Source organism: Triturus cristatus, chromosome 3_1, assembly GCF_964204655.1.
Source record: "Triturus cristatus chromosome 3_1, aTriCri1.1, whole genome shotgun sequence".
Lineage (NCBI taxonomy): Eukaryota > Metazoa > Chordata > Amphibia > Caudata > Salamandridae > Triturus > Triturus cristatus.
The window spans coordinates 573,535,235-573,558,493 of NC_140583.1; positions in this window are offsets into that span (position 1 = coordinate 573,535,235).

Sequence of the window (23,259 nt, forward strand, 5' to 3'; positions counted from 1 at the left end):
TTTCCATGTAGCTCTTCATTCTCTCCTCAAAGTTTCCTTCAACACCTTCCATTCTCTTTTTTTTTTTTTTAACTTTCCTACAACCCTAACCTTAAGATTTTTCCTCATAATCTTTTCATTAAACTAGATCAAAATTCCTTTATAAACTCCCTTCCTTTTCTCTTTCTTTAGCAAAGATATTCAAATTATTTTCCTTATCTCCTCACTTCTATTCTCAAACACGACCTCCTCCTGAACTTCGACCGAAGTCTGTCAGAAACTGCCTATGTTCTGACAGACTTCGCTTTTCTAATCCCAAAACATGTCCTCCTTAAATCCCCATTCACCGCAATTACAAGTTTCCCAATCTTCTAAAATGGCCGCCGCATGTTGCATGCGTACGGCGGCCCCACTAGCTCATAATTCCCTTCTCTCAATCTCCGCGCGCCTTACTCGCGTTAGAGATTCCATCCCGAACCTCGAGACACACAAACCATCTCCGCTCGAGAATTCCAAACAATTTGCCTCGCGCTCTCTCTCGCGCCTGCTTCAACTACCAACCGCCTAACCAAAGGTAACCCAAAACTAACAATAAGGCTATTTCCTACCCTGGCGAGCTTTGTTAAAACTTACTTCTCACTCTCATTATTTATCCCATTAAAATCCACTCGCAATAGCCACGAAGCTAACACTGGGAAATTTACAAACAGACATCGCTTTACTTAAAAATGTTGCAGTTTTAAATACTAATTCATTTAACATTAGCTAAATAAATATACTCTATTAAATAAATTATACAATACTTCTGCCAACCGTAGACTAATTAATTTAATACATAGGAATTAAGTTCGACTTATCTGTTCACTGAGCAGCAACAAAAGAGGAAGAGTGCTGCCAGTTCTACGTATTTAAGCATGTTCAGTGTTCTAAGAAGATGATAGTGTTCTGATTATAATGTTTGTTTGTTGCTGCTGTCTGGGGAGCAATAAAAGGGATTATGCATAATATTGGCCTCCGGGCCTTGATGTAAAATTGCAGCTTTTCCCATTAACGAACACAACGCTGCATTTTGTACCGGATTACCCACTACAGTGGTGCAATGACAGTTTAATACCTGGGTATTCACATTAACTACTTCCATGCTCATGACGGCTCCCGGCCGTCATGAGTCTCGGTAGTCGTGTGCTCATGATGGCCCGGGAGCCATCCAACCATTGCCGCTCCGCCCACGTGCGGCTAATTCCCCGCCGGTGCGGACAAATTAATTAGTGGGCGGAGTTCGGACGGCTCCCGGCCGTCATGAGCACACGCCCACCGTGATTTATGATGGCCAGGAGCCGACCTGAGTACCTGGGCGCCATGCCTAGCCCCGCCCCCCCTCGCACCGCGGCGGAGTTTGCCACACGTGCATGGGGTTAATAGAAGCCCACAACTGGTTAGTTATCTTTGAAAATTACGGAGTCGCACTGACCAAGATAACAGATCAAATGAGTGTTGGCTTGCACTGCCGCAGGTGCTGTATTGGTCTTAATAAAATGCGATATTACCCAACCTGTTGTATCGTTTTGTCAATATCACCCTACGACGTAAAACCTTTATCTGGACACTGAAAACACAACTCACATATCTAGTGTGGGTGGGGAAGCGAGCAGGAGTGACCTGGGACACGCCTATACTCCCATATCACATGGGAGGCTTTGACGTACCAGATCCTGAACTGCACTACTTAAGCAATGAAGAGTTTATCGTAAACATTATTTGTACCTTTGGCATTTATGCTGAAATAGCCCTCAGAATTGTACTCATATAACTGGATCCGTGCCGATAGAGATGACCCGGCACTTAGGCTAGAATTGAGACTGCTCCAGTCCTTCTGGGCTGCTCCCATTGCTCTACAGTAGTTACCGCCCTCACTCTTTTCCATCCATAGTCGTATTCCTCTCCAGTGCTGGTAGCAGGCCCTCCGCCACAGGAAGTGGTATGGCAAGCTCACCAGAGCGACACCCTATGGCATGGGACCTGGTTGTCCAAGTCGGCCGGATTGGTGGCTTCGTCGCTGGGACCTCATCGGCATCTGCTTGCTGGGACACAGCTGGGCTGGGAGGCCTATGAAATCCTTCCAGAGCTTACACATCTCCCAATTCTATAAATATCTACAGTTACAACATGCCATGACAGATACAAGAGGCAGCAGGACACCCTTCCCAAATTCAATCCCCTTGATTTTAAACTGGTCACCAACTGGGTATGCAGTATGCACGGCATCTTGCGCCTGTACAAAGCACAAGTGGTAAACCTCCAGACCTCTTATTAACTCTCAGAGCCAGATAGCACAGGTGCACCATTCCCTGTGCAGAATTCTAAGTTATCACAGGTGCACCATTCCCTGTGCGGAATTCTAAGTTATGTATACCTCTGTACAGCGGGAATAGGAGACCTTCTGCCCTGTCAAATGACGTACCCAGAAGTATGCTTGGAAAACGGGCGCCCTTTCCCTGACTTGCTACTGGGAATGTTGGGAAATTCGTAATAAAATTAAAGTACGTTCAGACGAATATGTAAATCTCCACCTGTATTTTTATATTTTTTGGGGGGGTGGGGGGGGGGAATCAGGCCGTACTAACAGATGCAAATGACATTTGGTAACGAATGTTCGTTTTTACCCTACTCGGCTGTACTCATTTTATGGACCTCAAAAGGATGAAACTTTGAGTGGAGGCGCCTGGAATTGGGCCATAATTATGGGGCAAACAAAAAACTCTGTAGCCATTGCAATAATTCACTGAGCCACCAACCCCGACCTGAACGTGACCCATAATGTAATAAATACAGCAAGGTAGACAGGGGTAGACTATGTTATTAATAATTATCGACCATTTTGATGCGGACATACGAGATGCAACAACGAGACTCGTTATTTGGTCTCACTGGTTTCCTATTTGGTGTCTTGCATGGCTCATCACTGCACTCTGCTGGCTATATGATGAAATAATAGGTCTTTTTACTCCAGTTTATTCCTGAGGTGTAACAAAATATCATTATATAGTAATGATGTAAAAAGTTCCATGACCAGTGGTAAAAAAATACAGTGATTTAAAGTGTGAAAATCTCGTTGAATTTGGAAATCAATATTTCCCAGCAATGTGCGGATGAAAATATTAAGGAGGCGCATATTTTGCTTTATCTTATGTACTTGTTTTAAAAAGTACTCTTTAAGTGCATAGCACAAAGGGAACGTATGACAAATCGCTTTTAAGTGAAAGCGGCCATTAAACTACAGGCATCAATCTTTCTCATTATGGGGCTTGAGGGCAACGTGGAAAAATATCTGTGGACAGCAAGACCACTTTACTCTGGAGGTGACGAGGCCCTGGCTCCCAGGAAAGTAGCTGATCCTTCACCCCTCTCACTGGCTTGTATAATTGTTGTGTTTGGAGACTGCGGTTGCCTGGTAGGGATGCATGGCACACACTGCGGGGTGACAGCACTTAGTAACCTGTTACTAGGTCCGGTCGCTTAGAACCTGTAACTGGGCATGGCAACTACTATATCTTATGAGGACCTATGTACAAGTCATTACGTGTAATGTAAAATGTTGTAATGACATAATAGGGGCATCATCATCAACAAGGAAGGACACTCCTCTTGTGTGTAGATTGGCATACTAGACATACGAGGAGGATGCGCAGGGGGCAAGTACCAGCATGAACGTAGTGGCATTCCACTTATGTATGAGAAGAGACTACGTGCGTTGCATTAACGAATTTTGCAAAACACAAAAAATGCTGTAAAAAACGCCAATTTATATTTAAAAAAGTTGTGTAAAAAGGGTATTCAAAAGCGAAAAATTGTTCGAAAGGCCTACCTATTGCGACTCTGCACAAACAGCAAAAGTTGTGTCAACAAATCAGAAAAGGAAGCAATTCAATAAGAAGAAATACAATTATGTTCAAAGGAGGTGCAAGAAAACGTAAAAACAAAGTAGGATGGAAGTGCCTCTCCACCAAAATTCAAAGAACGAAGCAGACTATAGTCCAGCTCTTGCTGCAGCCTAACAACACGGCTCAGTCAAAGGTGCAGAGAAAATAAGGGCCTCATTTACAAGGCCCTTGCGCCGCGGATGCAGCACTTTTTGTTTTACCTGGTGGCGGCCCAATCAGGGCGCCACACTGCTCCTTCTCTACAAACCGACGCATTGGATCCAATGCATCAGTTTGTAGAGCCCTGCGTCACATTAACTGCACCAGGTATAATGTCTGCAGGGTAGCTGTTCCAACACAAAAAGCCATGTAGAAATGGTGCAGTGAAATCTACAACATTTTACTGCGTCACTCTACAACTTGACTGCGTCAAAATCCTCACGCCTGCTCAGACCAGGCCAAAGGATTGATGCAGGACATTTACAATGGGACTGGTCTATGTGTTCTGACACAATGCTGGAGTTGCGTTAGTTTTACGACCAACTCAAGCAATGCGTCACTTTTACGTTAACAGATGCGTCAGAACACACAACAACTGTGCGTTCAAAGTGGCTTTGCGTGGATTCGTAGATATGGGTCCACACTCTGCCACCCACACATGGTTTTTGACACATTCCCGGATATACAAGGATCTGTAAACCTGGAAATGAGTCAAAACTGCACACCCCCTGAGGGGAGGCGTAACAAGGAGAAATATCTTTATTTCTCCTAATCTTTTCCTCTTTCTATGTGTGCTGCAAAATGCAGCACACATAGAAAGAGGAAAAAGCCTCCATGGATTGTTTTTGTGTCCCAAAAGCAATCATGCCCACAACACAAGCACCCTTGCACCATGGTGTAAGGCCCAGGCACCCTTTCTCCGTGGTGCAAGGGTGCCTGCGTTGGCGCTAGGTACCACATTGAGCACCAGCACTAGCTGTAAGGACAGGAATGCACCGTATCTTGTAAATAAGGTGCATTCCTGCCCATTCGATTTGGCATAGTGCAGCACAGTAAAAAGAGTTGCAGCGCTGCCCTACACCAATTTATTGTAAATGAGCCCCTCGGTACAACTGCAGTTCATGTAGAGGTTCTTCTACTGAGAATTCGACATGCCCACCATGGTGAGGTCTCACTGGGCTTTCCATTTCAGAAAACTTTCATCTGATGCTTTCAGTGTGTCTAGTGAAATCCTCTGGATGGCCTTGCCATCTCAGGAATGCATGTATTTGAGTTACCATCGTGACGCCTTTCACTCATCATCTTATAGTTTTAAATCCAATTGGTCGCACACTGCTCGTCCTACTAGTGTGTTACCCCAAAGCATTGTGGTCCATGAAGTCAGCATCAGCGGGTGCGCCTCTGCCAGGGTATTAAGCAAGAATCAAAGTCGTGTTGGCCATCCCTGGACACGTGTTTCGAGGTCATTACCTCTCGTCAGCAGGGAATAGGCATGTGTGTAGGGTTGCTGCGTAGGCTGCCAAAATTGTTCTCAGGTCCGGTACCGCTCGTGGCACGCAGGTGCATAACCATGAGCTCGTCAGCCCCACCGGCTCAAGGGAGCCTGAATATAAACATAAATCCAATTGGTCGCACACTGCTCGTCCTACCTGCTGACGAGAGGTAATGACCTCGAAACACGTGTCCAGGGATGGCCAACGCGACTTTGATTTTTGCTTAATACCCTGGCAGAGGTGCACTCGCTGATGCTGACTTCATGGACCACAATGCTTTGGGGTAACACGCTGGTAGGACGAGCAGTGTGCGACCAATTGGATTTATGTTTATATTCAGGCTCCCTTGAGCCGGTGGGGCTGACGAGCACATGGTTACGCACCTGCGTGCCACGAGCAGTACCAGACCTGAGAACAATTTTGGCAGCCTACGCAGCAACCCTACATACATGCCTATTCCCTGCTGACGAGAGGTAATGACCTCGAAACACGTGTCCAGGGATGGCCAACGCGACTTTGAATTTTGCTTAATACCCTGGCAGAGGCGCACTCGTTGATGCTGACTTCATGGACCACAATGCTTTGAGGTAACACGCTGGTAGGACGAGCAGTGTGCGACCAATTGGATTTATGTTTATATTCAGGCTCCCTTGAGCCGGTGGGGCTGACGAGCTCATGGTTACGCACCTGCGTGCCACGAGCGGTACCGGACCTGAGAACAATTTTGGCAGCCTACGCAGCAACCCTACATACATGCCTATTCCCTGCTGACGAGAGGTAATGACCTCGAAACACGTGTCCAGGGATGGCCAACGCGACTTTGATTTTTGCTTAATACCCTGGCAGAGGCGCACTCGCTGATGCTAACTTCATGGACCACAATGCTTTGGGGTAACACGCTGGTAGGACGAGCAGTGTGCGACCAATTGGATTTATGTTTAGTTTCAGGCTTCCTTGAGCCGGTGGGGCTGACGAGCTCATGGTTACGCACCTGCGTGCCACGAGTGGTACCGGACCTGAGAACAATTTTGGCAGCCTACGCAGCAACCCTACATACATGCCTATTCCCTGCTGACGAGAGGTAATGACCTCGAAACACGTGTCCAGGGATGGCCAGCGCGACTTTAATTTTTGCTTAATACCCTGGCAGAGGCGCACTCGCTGATGCTGACTTCATGGACCACAATGCTTTGGGGTAACACGCTGGTAGGACGAGCAGTGTGCGACCAATTGGATTTATGTTTATATTCAGGCTCCCTTGAGCCGGTGGGGCTGACGAGCTCATGGTTACCCACCTGCGTGCCACGAGCGGTACCGGACCTGAGAACAATTTTGGCAGCCTACGCAGCAACGCTACATACATGCCTATTCCCTGCTGACGAGAGGTAATGACCTCAAAACACGTGTCCAGGGATGGCCAACGCGACTTTGATTTTTGCTTAATACCCTGGCAGAGGCGCACTCGCTGATGCTGACTTCATGGACCACAATGCTTTGGGGTAACACGCTGGTAGGACGAGCAGTGTGCGACCAATTGGATTTATGTTTATATTCAGGCTCCCTTGAGCCGGTGGGGCTGACGAGCTCATGGTTACGCACCTGCGTGCCACGAGCGGTACCGGACCTGAGAACAATTTTGGCAGCCTACGCTGCAACCCTATATACATGCCTATTCCCTGCTGACGAGAGGTAATGACCTCGAAACACGTGTCCAGGGATGGCCAACGCGACTTTTATTTTTGCTTAATACCCTGGCAGAGGCGCACTCGCTGATGCTGACTTCATGGACCACACTGCTTTGGGGTAACACACTGGTAGGACGAGCAGTGTGCGACCAATTGGATTTATGTTTATATTCAGGCTCCCTTGAGCCGGTGGGGCTGACGAGCTCATGGTTACGCACCTGCATGCCACGAGCGGTACCGGACCTGAGAACAATTTTGGCAGCCTACGCAGCAACCCTACATACATGCCTATTCCCTGCTGACGAGAGGTAATGACCTCGAAACACGTGTCCAGGGATGGCCAACGCGACTTTGATTTTTGCTTAATACCCTGGCAGAGGTGCACTCGCTGATGCTGACTTCATGGACAACAATGCTTTGGGGTAACACGCTGGTAGGACGAGCAGTGTGCGACCAATTGGATTTATGTTTATATTCAGGCTCCCTTGAGCCGGTGGGGCTGACGAGCTCATGGTTACGCACCTGCGTGCCACGAGCGGTACCGGACCTGAGAACAATTTTGGCAGCCTACGCAGCAACGCTACATACATGCCTATTCCCTGCTGACGAGAGGTAATGACCTCGAAACACGTGTCCAGGGATGGCCAACGCGACTTTGATTTTTGCTTAATACCCTGGCAGAGGCGCACTCGCTGATGCTGACTTCATGGACCACAATGCTTTGGGGTAACACGCTGGTAGGACGAGCAGTGTGCGACCAATTGGATTTATGTTTATATTCAGGCTCCCTTGAGCCGGTGGGGCTGACGAGCTCATGGTTACGCACCTGCGTGCCACGAGCGGTACCGGACCTGAGAACAATTTTGGCAGCCTACGCTGCAACCCTATATACATGCCTATTCCCTGCTGACGAGAGGTAATGACCTCGAAACACGTGTCCAGGGATGGCCAACGCGACTTTTATTTTTGCTTAATACCCTGGCAGAGGCGCACTCGCTGATGCTGACTTCATGGACCACAATGCTTTGGGGTAACACACTGGTAGGACGAGCAGTGTGCGACCAATTGGATTTATGTTTATATTCAGGCTCCCTTGAGCCGGTGGGGCTGACGAGCTCATGGTTACGCACCTGCGTGCCACGAGCGGTACCGGACCTGAGAACAATTTTGGCAGCCTACGCAGCAACCCTACATACATGCCTATTCCCTGCTGACGAGAGGTAATGATCTCGAAACACGTGTCCAGGGATGGCCAACGCGACTTTGATTTTTGCTTAATACCCTGGCAGAGGCGCACTCGCTGATGCTGACTTCATGGACCACAATGCTTTGGGATAACACACTGGTAGGACGAGCAGTGTGCGACCAATTGGATTTATGTTGATATTCAGGCTCCCTTGAGCCGGTGGGGCTGACGAGCTCATGGTTACGCACCTGCGTGCCACGAGCGGTACCGGACCTGAGAACAATTTTGGCAGCCTACGCAGCAACCCTACATACATGCCTATTCCCTGCTGACGAGAGGTAATGACCTCAAAACACGTGTCCAGGGATGGCCAACGCGACTTTGATTTTTGCTTAATACCCTGGCAGAGGCGCACTCGCTGATGCTGACTTCATGGACAACAATGCTTTGGGGTAACACGCTGGTAGGACGAGCAGTGTGCGACCAATTGGATTTATCTTATAGTTGTATGTAGCCTGTGTAATTGACATTTTAGAGATGTAAAGCCTTAACTATTTAGAGAGCTCTACAGTGCAGCAGTACTATACAGGCTAAGTAACTCAAAGACCGTATGAAGGTATCATTGATCTTTTTCTTCATAACCCCAATGTTTATGAAGTTGAAAAGTAGTCTATGAAATGTCTAGTTACAACAGGACATCACATAACAAGGTAAATGACGAGGCAAAAGCCCCTACAACAGGCTTCAGGAGCTGGTTATCTCACACAAATTCAATGTAACTGTGCTGCTCCACAACAATAAGTGCGTTCAAATAAGACTGTTTCAGACATAGGAAGGTTCTCCTGTCACCAGGTAGAAGTGCATCTCTTAGAACATTTGACTCCCGTCGCCTAGAAGTGCCTATACCTCACCGAAGCATTGCACTGGTTTGGTTAAAAGAACTTCGTTTTCCATTTCCTAACTAGAAAATGAGGGCCTAAGAAACTGGTGTATACGTTGTGACTGGTTTGCAACAGTCATCTTTTTGGCTCAGATGTATAAAACTATTAGGAAGCAAACCTTCAGATTGCAGATTAAGCTTGTTGCATAGCTGAATTTTGTGCAGCTGAATTTGAAATCATGAACATTCTCAAGCATGCATTGACGCTTCATTATTTTTAGATAAAAATGGGAACGATAAGATGAGGCTTCTGTTGACAAAAGGAAAAGGACAAGTGTGAACATTTATCACTTTGAAAGTTAGATCTCTTTAAAGCTCTTTTACTCATTCAATCCACAATCTAATATAATCAGAAAACGTTGGCAGTGTTTTTGAGTAGTGAAGCTCCTTGGAGGTCCTTCAAAGGTGTGGCCAAGAAAATGGATTCTCCCTTTGCCAAACTGACCAAATCCTCAGAAGCCAAAACACTCACTCACTTCTCCAGGAAACAGGTATTTTAAAAAGAATCAATCAAAAACCTTTTACCTTTATATTGCTTGGTTACTTATTTCCCAATTGAACTATGTTGTTGTCAATTCATATCTGAATGCTCTTTCTGTACTATGGGACACAAACTTCAAGTTCAGGAGTCCGAAAGAAAATGTATTGTAAAAATAAGAGTGTAAGTCACAGAGCAAACTAACAAGGGGATCCCCTGACAAATGCGAAGGAAACAACCTACCCGGAGCCAGGGAACACACACATCAGGCGCGCAACACCCATTGGACTCACAGGGCTTCAGCCCCCCCCCCCCTCGTGTGTGGCAGCCCGGGATGAGACACCTTCCCGGGCAAAAAAGCAGCCGCACCCGAGCACTTCACAGGTCTTTAAAAGACCATCTGCATGTTAATGAGGCCTCGCTGTTGTTTCACCCCTTTTAAGAGCCCCTGCAGCTCCACTCTGCCTATTGCTTAAAGTTCAGCCCCCCCCGAAATTTTTGCTCAGCCCCCCCCCCGAAATTTGGCTCTAGTTGCGCCTCTGACACACATATATATTAAATTAACAAAGTTTCTACTGTTGTTTATGTGACTAAATTCTCACAAAGCTACAAGGTGCAGTTGGGAAAGCAAAAGGGAAGACACAAGCAGCCGTCGAAAGTAGATTGTTTCAGCTGGACAATCTTATTTTAAAAAGTTTTGCCTCGAGGGACAAGTCTTGTTTCGTCTCATAAACCGCATCTGGTAAGCAGAGTTAGCATCAGCAGAAACCATGGCAGTTACTGGTAACTACAGCCAAGCATTTGTTTGAAACAAGCATTTGCAATGCAATTGGTCTCGCCTTTGGGACCTTTTATGTATTTAGCTATGCAGCACATTAGCCTGGGTGCTGAAACATCTACTGTTCTTTAACATGGAAGGAAAGTAAGCACCAAACTGTGTGACACGCCAGGTATGGGAACCCATGGAGAGAAATATTGCCTTTCAGCGGGAAATGGTATAGTCCAAAGCTCTGTTTTTAATATAAAATCAGGGCCTTCGGTGGTCATATCACTGAAAATACAAGATTTGAAAAAAATATTATTTCTACAGGTGCTCGTGGAAGACGATTTCTATGGACTGGAATCTAGAGAATGCTAAAGTGATTCTGGTATTTTACTGACCTATGCAGGTGGTTTTCTAGCAAGAAAGTTAAATAGAGGCAGTTGCCAGAAAAATAAAAAAAGAAAGTCCCTCAGCAGAAAGCACTTCTGATATTTTACTGACCTCTGCTGGTCGTGGTCTATCAAGACAGTTAAATAGAGGCAGTTGAACAGAAAAAAGCCCCAAAGCGGAAGCAGACAAGTCTTAGGGCTGATATCCAGAGCCCACAAAGTACATACACATATAATAATAAGTATATACTAAAGTATACAAAAGAGGTCTCGAATGGTAGATCTAAAAAGGAGTCTAAATTTAACAATTCTTCCCTTTTGAATTTTCACACAGAGCACCAAACAATTTGCTGCTTATCAAATGATACATTTCCTTTCCCACTCAATCTTCACGCTCCCTCTTTTGAAATATCAATATATTCATCATCATTATAAAGCATTAAGGCTTATGTTGAGCAACTTTTCTTGCCTCATGTAAGGCCCTTTTAATGAGGCAATACAGAATCGGATGATAAAATAGATTATTAAGAGAACAACAATGATCTAAATAACCTTATGTATCTTTACACCTCAATCCTTAAATGCACTTTCTAGTCTGGATCAAAGGTCCGATCACTCAACTTCAGCTTTGACATATGTAACTCCTTAACGCTTTTTCATATATTACTAATTTGCTCTTATCTCCATCTTGACTGTAAACAATTGGATTGTGTGTTGACTGGGGTGTGAGCGCTAGTCAAGTAGCAACCGTATTCCTTGTCAGGGTTGAGGTACAAGACAAGCTTAAATTAACCTGTGCTCAACCCTCTGGTAGCTTGGCACAGCAGTCAGACTTACCTTAGAGGCAATATTTAAAGTATTTGTGCAGCACTTCAAACAGTATTAAAGTGAAAACACCACACAAAAAGGATCCCTCACCAAGTTAGAAAAATTGTACTTTCTTTAATTAATAAAACAAGACCCAAACAATACAAATCCAATCATTAGAATTGGAGATATGCAATTTTAAAGATTTTAGAGAAAGCAGTGACAAAAAGAGCCAACTGTGGATATCTAGTTGCGTGAGACCAGGACAAAGTCACAAGCTCAGGCCGACCGCGATGGAGCGCGGGCCTGCTACATGGACCCAGCTAGGCCCATTGAGCAAAGTACCTTAAACCCTGGTTTGCGGAGCGTTGTGAGGATCTTGTTGAAGATTCGTTGCGCAGCCGAAGCAATGAGTCGTTTCCCAGATGCAGCAAGGCTGCGATGCAAGGGCCTACATCATCATCGAGGATCTCGTCAATGGGGCTTGCGATGTGAAGTCTGGCGTTGAGGATTCAGTCTGCAGTCAGTGCTATGAGTCAGTTCTGAGCATCTGTGATGCAGAGTCTGGCGTCATCATCAAGGTTGCCATCAATGAGAGATGCAAGGGCCTGCGCAGAGGATGCATCGTGCATCAGCAGTTCTGAAGCCAATAAGAACTGTGGCTGCGATGTGGGTAATTGCGGCAGGTCCAGTTCACGCAGCAGCAGAGATGCATCGGTTCCGCTCTGGGTTGTAACATGCAGCAGATGAGATGAGTTGGTTCTGCGGGATCCACAGAGGCTGTGAGAGCACCTTAAGCCCACTTCCAAGGGTCCAGGACTGGGGTGGCGCCAATTGGCAGGGTACACTCACAGATGGCAGAGTCCAGGTGCAGATGCAAGGTTGTTACAAGCTTGAGACTAGCAAACTAGCCCTTAGAGTCACTCTGCATTCTGAGTTCAAGAGATGCAGGTCCAGTCTTTCTCCTCAAGGCAAGAGGGCAGCAGGTCAGCACAGCAGGGGAGAAGTTCCTTCGGTGAAACAGTCCAGCAGTCTTTGTAGGAGCACAGCAGTACTTCTTCCTGGCAGAGTATCCACAGGACCAGAAATGTACTGAAGAGTTGGTGCATGAGGTCCAGTAGTTATACCCAGTTATGCTTTTGAAGTGAGGGAGAAGCTACTAGAGGCAATCTTCTAAGGTGCACAAGTGCCCTGCCTCCACTGCCCTGGCTCCAGACTTACTACCGAGGGTATATAGCCCTTTGTGTGGAAGCAGGCCACAGCCTATTCAAATGTAAGTGGAGCTATGCCCAGCTCCTCCCTCCCATCCTGACAGTGATTGCCCATCCAAGCACACCTAAGATCTCTATTGTGTGTGGATGTCTAGGAAGATTACACAAACCCCAACTACACCCAGTCATGTGACCCAGAGACAGGCTACAGGCACCATATTGCTAAGGCAGAAAAATACCAATGTTCTGAAGGTGACATTTTCAAAATTGTAATTTAAAATCCGACTTCACCATAAATTAGGATTATAAATTAGGATTCTAGTGACAACAAACATGAACTGGTTATTTATTCCCATTTTGAAATTACACTTAAAAACATAAGGTAACACCAATGTTATTCTATTGAAGAGATAAGCCTTGCAGTAGTGAAAAACGAATTTAAGACTTTTTCGCTATCAGGATATTTAAGACTTGGGGTGTGGCCAAGATGGTGGCCACATCGGACACTTGCTAAAAGAGCTCTGTGCCGGGCCTGGTCAAAATCTTGTCTACCTGGTGACATTTGCTTACCAAATAGCCTTTTCTGGCCTGCCGTGCACTCAGCGAATGTGCCCGCAAACTGAGCCTGCCTTTTGCCCCTGTGGTGTTCTACAGGGATGGATAGCTGGAAGGATTCAAAAGGATAATCGAGCTATGGCGGTGCATCGCTCCCCTGAGCGGGGTCCTGACATCTGTGGAGTGTCTGGTGGGGGTCTTGGGGCGGCCCTGGTGCGGTGCTGTATTTGCCTGCTGCCAGACTGGTTGTGATTCCTAGGGGGTGGAACGGCGGCAACATCAGCCCGTTGGGTCCGAACTGTATAAAGATTTGCTCTGCTGTTGCATAATTACAGAGCCTTCCCCTCCCTCCAGCAGCGAACCAGATGAATTCATCAGACTGCAGCCTGTTCGGGAGGGACGGCCCGTAGCTATTGGCGTGCCTTGAACACTGGTGATGCCTGCCCCTACCTCTGCTGTCCCACAGGTAGATGGGAAAAGATCCTACAACATGATATTACAGACCCTGAATGGTGCAAAATACTGGCTTCCCCCTAACAAATTTCTAGGAATACCAGGTTAAAATATATCCAGTTTAATTATATTCACATTACATATATGACACCATACAAAGACCAGGTGGTTTATGGGGGTGAATCTCCCCCTTGTCCATGATGCAGACAATTGGACGCTAACTTTATACATATGGTTTGGTATTGCTCTCGATTGCATCTATTTTGGGACGCAATGACTGTGGCACTGAACTTTATGCTTGTGCGGTGACTTCCCTGTTCATCGGAGACCTGTATTTTAAGGTTATTTCCGAGACCTAAAGCATGAAAAGTAGGCATGCGGATTGTGGATCTGGCGTTAGCCAAATAATGCATAGCTATGGCCTGGAAATTAATGATTGGCACTGTGGTAGGAACTTGGAGATCTGATATGACCCAGTGGGCAAAAGCTGAGGAGAGGGTGCTTATTAGAAGGGAGGCTAGGAGAGTGAGGATGCACCCTATAGCTGTCTTATGGACTGAAGGGATGGTGGCCTGGGAGCACCCAGAGTATGACGCGGGTGGAGGCTCAGGGACAAGTGATGGATCACTTGTGGGGGTGGATGCAGTGGGAGACTTGACAGGAGAGATAGATGAGTGCTAGTCCTGTGGTCCTGGCTGCTATCGTTCTGACTCACCAACCTAGTGCCGCAGTCAGTTGAAATCAGATAACTCCGCCTTTTTATGCAGGACTGGGGATGATATTTTGGCTGATGTGATCACTTGTTGCCACTCTTGGAGAGGGCGGCCTGGGGTATGCTCCCGACTCACCTAGCCATTCACCCACCCAAAGACCAGTAACTTCATCCATATGTGTTGATGACTGATAGCGCTGGCCCAGTTGGGTAACCCACTTGTGCATGTATGGTTTGTTTTTTTGTATCTTTGATTTTCTTGACTTGTTATGACATTGGCCCACTTCCTGACCGCTACATATCCCCTTACAATATACTACCCACTGACACCAACTTCTTAAAAGCAAGGGGACACCTCCTGTAAGCAACACCCAAGTAGATTTACTGTTACATTAGATATGACTGGCAATGACGGATTATCAGAGAAAGTATGTCTTTACTGTAAGATGGATAGCCTGCTGACTCCTGGAGGTTTGCTGTAATCTGTTTATGTTTAAGCACCCGTAGATGTCTTTTCTAATTGCCAATAAACAAATGTTTTAAAAAAATAAACCAGGATATGTAAAACTTAAGAGTACTTTTCCTACTTTTTAAATACATTGCACCCTGCCCTCTGGGCGGTCCAGGGTCTACCCTAGGGGTGACTTGTGTGTATTAAAATGGAAGGTTTGGGCCTGACAAAATGTTTATTTTGGCAGGTCGACGTAGCAGTTTAAAACTGCACTCAAAGGCTGCAATGTAAACCCTGAGACATGCTTACAGGCCAACTTAAGTCGGTGGCACAGTCAGTGCTGCAGGTCCACTGGTAGCATTCAATTTATAGGCCCAGGGCGCAGGTAGTGCTACTTTGCTAGTGACTAACAAGTAAATTAAATCTTGAATGTTTAAGGAGTGAGCACATGTACTTTAGCACTGGTTAGCAGTGGTAAAGTGGACACAGTCCTAAAGCCAGTAAAAACTAGATCACCAAAAAATAAGGGTAGGAAGGCAAACAGTTTGGGGGAAGACCACCCTATGGCTGACAGGTCTAACATTGACAAACAATAAAGGAATATGGCAATCATTCACCCTCTGCTATGACACAGACATCATCCATCGTTATCACTACGGAGAGCGAGGGATAGTCAAATCAGTTGCACTCTCCCGATGTCGATACTCACACACACGACCAACTGATTGATCATGGTTTCTACCAAGGAAACCTCAAGATCCCTACTGTGTCAGGATGTCAGATATTGCCTCTGCTGTGTCCTCAAAATTTTTGGGATATCCAAAGATATTGGAGTGGACGCCTCACTCACTTACCGTGACATGCTTCATCATCGGTGCCTATCCACACCCTGGTGAGATGGTACTACCACAGCAGACTCAACCATAGATGGAATGGGAGTTCTAAAATAAAACCAAACTGGAAAGGAAAGTAATCAGAAGAGCGATTATAAAAAAAACACCTCAAGGTATACCCAAAAATTGTTCTTTATTCAAAGGGCACCTGGGGTATGGATAAAAACGTGAGTTTTTTGGGGTTTATTGAATCTAATTATTCAAGTGCACTCGTTGTGTCTGTGCCAACATGTTTCGGCCCTCTCTAAGAGCCCAATCGGGTCTGGGGCCTTTGTCAGAGCTGTATGTTGTTTATTCCTGCTCTTTCTTGTGCATGCACACCATGCACACTAGTGAGGCCTAATGTTCTCACTTGTCTCGAACTTTGCTCCAGAGGATTTTCTGTAAGACAGAAGAGTCAAGAAACAGAGAGGTGACTCTCAATTCAGTCATCCGTCCTGACTTTCTTTACACATCTCAATCCTCTCTAATGGTGGACCATCTTGTTGGATTTAAAATTAATGTTAATCTCTATTTGATATGACATTAATCTTCCCTTGTATTTACCTTTTTTTCTCCCCGGTGACCGAATGGTATTTCTTTGGATATGACTACAATCAATCAATCAATCAATCAGGGGTTTATAAAGCGCGCTACTCACACGTGAGGGTCTCAAGTCGCTCAGGGGGTGGTGGGTGCAGCTCCGGATCAGTCGAAGAGCCAGGTCTTGGGATGTCATCAGTGATGTCACTGACCATGTCATGAGTGATGTAATATGTGACGTCATCAGCAGTGCATTGGGGGGGCACGAGTTATACTTAGCTGAACTAACTATAACGGGGAAATTTCACTGGTTTTCTACGAGTGAAATGTCCAACTAACTATAACGCCCCTGAAACCTATGGTTTTTTCAGTGAATTTCTAATGTTTTTTAAATGCAAATTTCTAACTATAACACACCTGAAACCTATGTTTTTTTCAGTGAATTTCAAAGGTTTTTCAAATGCTAGTTTCTAACTATGCCTACAGAGGTAGGACATGTGAAGAAAGAAGAAAATATGTACAGAAAGAAGCAAAAGAAAAGCAGAAAGAAGCAACAGAAGTCCACAAAGACGAAGAAAAGTGCAATGAGAAGCAAGACATGTGCAGAAAGAACCAACAGGGGAGCAGAAAGAGGCCTTGTTCCAAAATCATCCTGTGCCCAAAACTTTTTCAGACGAGTACTGGTGGTAACTGACTCTGACTAACCAGGCCTAGAACCAGTGCTATGCTAAAAGACACTTAGAATACAGTGAATACACCTACATACACTAGGAAACACTATGCGTTGGGGTACCCCTGTGATTAGCATGACCTCCTCTGTAAGTCCCTAGTACATAATAGGGCAGGGGGATTAAAACTACCTCTTAAAACGCGCTACGGGGCGCGTTTGCACAGTAGTGAAGGGAGGGGGGCCTGAGTTGACATGTGTGCAAACACGCCCTGTGGCCGTTTAAAGTTGGAAGATTAACTCCCCTTGAATCCTGATGGTCCCTGGGGTCCAACTAGCCAACCAGGTACCTCCAGTAAGCGCCACAGAGCTGCATTGCAGAAAGGTGTAAAAAGGGGCATGACCTGGACCACCTCTCTGCAACGCAGCACAGTGGCGCTTACTGGAAGCACCAGGGGGGTTAGTTGGCCCCCAGGGGCCCTCAGGATTGAAGAGGAATTAATTCCCCAACTTAAACCGCGCCGCAGGGTGTGTTTGCCCACATCACCTCAGGCCCCGCCCCCTCCCTTCACCACTGTGCAAACACGCCCGTGGCACGTTTCAAGTTGGGGGATTAAGTCCCCTTGAATCCTGAGGGTCCCTGGGGTCCAACTAGCCCACCAGGTATCTCCAGTAAGCACCACAGAGCTGCGTTGCAGAGGGGTGTAAAAAGGGGCATGGCCTGGACCACCTCTCTGCACCGCAGGCCTCTGGTGCTTACTGGAGGTACCTGATGGGCTAGTTGGCCCCCAGGGGCCCTCAGGATTAAAAAGGGAATAAATTCCCCAACTTAAAACGCACCACAGGGCGTGTTTGCACACATGTCACTTCAGGCCCTGCCCCCTTACTTCACCACTGTGCAAACACATCCCGTGGCGCATTTTAATTTGAGGGATTAAGTCTCCTTCAATCCTGAGGGCCCTTGTGGTCCAGCTAGCCCACCAGGTACCTCCAGTAAGCGCCACAGAGCTGCGTTGCAGAGAGGTGTAAAAAGGGGCGTGGCCTGGACCACCTCTCTGCAACGCAGCCCTGTGGCGCTTACTGGAGGTTCCTGGTGGGCTAGTTGGCCCTCAGGGACACTCACGATTGAAGAGGAATTAATTCCCCAACTTCAAACGCGCCACATTGCCTGTTTGCGCACATGTCACATCAGACCCCGCCCCCTCCAGCTACACTCTGCAATCGCGCCCGTGGCACGTTTCAAGTTGGGGGATTAAGTCCCCTTGAATCCTGAGGGTCCCTGGGGTCCAACTAGCCCACCAGGTATCTCCAGTAAGCACCACAGAGCTGCGTTGCAGAGGGGTGTAAAAAGGGGCATGGCCTGGACCACCTCTCTGCACCGCAGGCCTCTAGTGCTTACTGGAGGTACCTGATGGGCTAGTTGGCCCCCAGGGGCCCTCAGGATTAAAAAGGGAATAAATTCCCCAACTTAAAACGCACCACAGGGCGTGTTTGCACACATGTCACTTCAGGCCCTGCCCCCTTACTTCACCACTGTGCAAACACATCCCGTGGCGCATTTTAATTTGAGGGATTAAGTCTCCTTCAATCCTGAGGGCCCTTGTGGTCCAGCTAGCCCACCAGGTACCTCCAGTAAGCGCCACAGAGCTGCGTTGCAGAGAGGTGTAAAAAGGGGCGTGGCCTGGACCACCTCTCTGCAACGCAGCCCTGTGGCGCTTACTGGAGGTTCCTGGTGGGCTAGTTGGCCCTCAGGGACACTCACGATTGAAGAGGAATTAATTCCCCAACTTCAAACGCGCCACATTGCCTGTTTGCTCACATGTCACATCAGACCCCGCCCCCTCCAGCAACACTCTGCAAACGCGCCCTGTGGCACGTTTTAAGTTGGGGAATTAATTCCCCTTCAATAATGGGGGTCCCTGGGGTCCAACTAGCCCACCAGGTACCTCCAGTAAGCGCCACAGAGCTGCGTTGCAGAGAGGTGTAAAAAGGGGCATGGCCTGGACCACCTCTCTGCAACGCAGCCCTGTGGCACTTACTGGAGGTTCCTGGAGGGCTAGTTGGCCCCCAGGGACCCCCAGGTTTGAAAGAGAATGAATTCCCCAAAATTCAAACGCGCCACAGGACGCGTTTGCAGAGCGTTGCTGGAGGGGGCAGGACCTCTGGCACAATCGCGTGTATTTTTTTTTTTTTTACGAAGGGGTCTGTGCGGCCCCCCCAGGGCCTGACCCCTTTTTTAATTTATTTTTTACAATGGAAGGGGGCCGTGTGGCCCACCTCCCGAGGCCATATTTGGCCCTCGGGACCCCATCCCCCGGGGCATGGCCATTGTTTATTTAAATTATTTGGAGGGGGGCTGCGTGGCCCCCCTCCTCAGGCCATTTATGGCCCCGGGGACCCCATCCCCCGAGCCTTACTTTTCTTTTCTTTTTTTTATTAATTACAGGGGAGGGGGGCCGCGTGGAATGTGGATTGGATGTGGAACCTCATAAATGTAATTTTGAGTTTTATTAAGATTTCCCCTGAAGAAGTGCACATGAGTGCATGAAATGCATTGGGAATATTTTCCAAAACATGTTGTAACATTATTGGAAGATGAATAAATGAAATGATACAACAGAGAAAAAACTTTATTTTCAATTGAACAATTGTCTGATAAATCCATTGAGGAAATTTATGTTGAACTAATGTGAATCGCATTAGTGATCAGTCACGCAGCGCCCAGAGGGACATCCACTATAATTAGGGGATGCATGTAGAAATCAAGATATGCACATGACAGGACAAAGGTATGCAGTAGATGACAATGGCCAGTCCATGGCCAGATGTGACGTCTGACAGGTCAGACAAATCAACAATGAGTTCTCAATTAAACACATGTTCTGCCAGGACCTAGATGGCAACAAGTCCCTGTAATCCTTAATTGTGCACGGGTCGCATGGTATGCCTTGACACCTCACACCATGGACAATTAATGCATGTACCACTGCATCATGTCAGGAAGCACAGTAGTGCACATAGTAAACAATGTGATGATCTGTCAATTGTGCAGTGTACCAAAAGTGAATGACACACAGCTAACACAAAGCTTGCCGGGTGCACTACAATGACCATTTCCCATCTGACCCACAGGTGACCAAGAACTCACTGCAGAAGACAACACCAGCAACCTGCAGTGCCAGTCTCCCCCCCCCCCCCTGTACTTGGACTCTCGGATGTTGACTCCCAGGATTCCATGGACGATGAGCTCGAAGCCGGCCCATCTGGTGTGCCAGGGAGCAACAGGTCCCAGGACCCCATCGTCACCCCCACCACATCTGCGGCAACAACAACTTCACAGCAGACCCCTGCTGTCATGGCCTGTGTGCCCACCACCACCACCAGTGCTGCCTGCAACACCCTCCCTGTCCCAGATGATGCCCAGCACACACCACCGACGGAGGAGGGCAGGGAGAGGATGCGGGTGCCCACAGTGGTGAGGCAACAGGTCCATGGCAGCAGGGCAGGTGGGAGGGGCAGGGTCACCCATGGACACCAGGAGGCTGGGACCCAATCCCTGGAACACATCACCAGAGTCCTGGGTGCATACAAACAGGCAGAGGGACGAACTGGCCAGTCGGACGAACTGTTGCACGAGCTCATCCTGCTGATGAGGTCCATCGACACCCGCATGGGACAAATCGTGGACCTCTTGGGACAGCAAGTGGTGTTACTGAGGGACAGGCATGCGCCACAGACAACACCTCCACCTCCCTCTGGTGGGCCGTAGGATGACAGTTCACCATCCTTCCCTGTGCCCACAGAGAGGGGTGAGTCCTCAGACCCCACTGGCCCTGCAGCAGGGCCCCCCGCCAAACGATGAAGGGGCTGTCCCAAGAAAACCCTGGGAGTATCTTGGAGGCAAAGCACCTGCCAGTCGCCAGTCACGGGGCCAGCCATGATGGCAACCCTCTCCACCACAGCATTGACTTTTTGGACTGTCCTTCCCCACACTGCCTTGTGAATAGCATCTGTCTGTTGGACTGGGTCACCACATCAATGTGGTGACTACTCGATTATCTCATCTACCACAACTGTCAACTCACTGTTCCACCCCACCCCCAATGGAAATGTACACCCCCCTTGCATCTCACCATTGCAAATAAAATATCCTTACACACATGTTGTCGTGTCTGCTCCGTCTTTATTGCAGGATGTTCAGCCTTCAACATGATCACAATGTACCAGGAGCATGGGCTGCATGTAGGCAAGGAGAAGTTGAAGGCACCTAGGGAAACACAACAGAACTACTTTTACTGGTCTGGGTGTGGCATCACAGACATCACACAACCCCTACCATCAGGATAACCCAACATTGAAAAAAATCACAATGTGCAACAAGTGTCAACATACATGTCCTGTAGATGTTCCCAAATGACCTGTCCCAGAAACATTGCCAAACACCGCGGGGTCTACAACTGGCTGCTGTTACAATTCTCACATGCCCCTACACGACAACAGCAATATCAGCAGACAATGGGTATGTTGCACATTGTCACCCACCTTCAAGTGAAGTTATGTTATGTTATGTTATGTTATTTATATTTATAAAGCGCGCAGATGCCACAGCCAAGTGGCATCCCGGCGCTATAAAAGAACGAGCAACATAACACCAGACCGCAACCATTAAGCCAAAGGAAACAAAAATGTTTTCACAGCCTTTCTGAAAGGCAGCAAATCAGAAATAGAACGAATACTAACAGGCAGTGTGTTCCAGAGGCTAGCTGCCAAAACACCAAATGAGCAGCCGCCCACTCTGGCTTTTTTAAAACAAGGAACCTTAGCCAGAAATTGACCCGTTGATCGTAATGCTCTAGCAGGGATGTAATAAGAGATGGTGTGAGCTAAAATAGGAGGAGAGGCAAACTTCAAGATTTTAAAAACCAGGCACAATGCTTTGAACTCTATCCTCTGCCTAACGGGCAGCCAATGAAGATCCAAGATGGAACGCCTAACTGAACAGAACTTAGGCAAACCAACCAACATTCTGGCAGCCGCATTTTGCACACGCTGAAGGCGTGTAAGCTCTGCTTGGTTGGTGCGCAATAAAAGTGCACTGGCGTAATCCAATCTGGAAAGAATCATAGCCTGAACTATGAGTTGCCTAGTGGAGGCATCAAAAATTTTTAAAATGGGCCTGAGACTCTGAAGGGCACCAAAACAGGGACCTTTTTTGTATGAAGGGTAAATGATAAATTGGCATCAAGCCAAACCCCAAGATTCTTCACCTGTGTCACCGGGATAGTGGCTTGGCCAAGCTCTGATGGCCACCAATCGTCTCCCCAAAGGTGAGCTTCTTTGCCCAATACTAAAACTTCAGTTTTAGTAGCATTAAGTTGGAGACGGTTATCCGTCATCCAGCTTGCCACCTCCCTAAGGGCCCTCTGAAAATTAGAGGCATCCAACGCAGTATTCCCATTTAGTGCAACCGCTAATTGGGTGTCATCAGCGTAGGACACCATAGTTAGGCCCCATTTATTGGCAACCCCTATCAGTGGTTGCACATACAAGTTAAACAGGGTCGGACTAAGTGCCGAACCCTGCGGAACTCCTTGGGAGATGTAGCGAGGAGTAGACTCATAGGGAGGTGTAAACACTTTAAAAGTGCGCTCAGCCAAAAATGAACGAAACCAGTCTAAAGCAGTACCCTCCACTCCGGCTTCTCTTAATCTCTGAAGCAAAATCGGGTGGGAGACAGTATCGAAAGCGGCACTAAGATCCAAAAGGATCAGTGCCGCCGTCTGTCCAGAGTCTAACATCCTCCGTAAGTGCTCAACCATAGCCAACAGAGCTGTCTCTGTGCTATGGCCTGCCCTAAAGCCATTCTGGGAGGGATGAAGAATGCCTGTGTGTAAAAGATGAGTAGATGGAAAATTATTGGCATGAGCCTCAGCAATCTTAGAAATCCATGGAAGTAGAGAGATGGGCCGATAATGTTCTGGTTTTGTTGGGTCTAAAGTAGACTTTTTCAATATCGGCATAACCATGGCTTGCTTCCATTTTATGGGTACCGTCCCAGAAACAAAAGATAACCTGATGAGATTGTGAAGAAATGGGAGACAGATCTCAGCAGATTCCCTAAATTGTGCAGGTCTCAAAGGGTCCACCGGAGAACC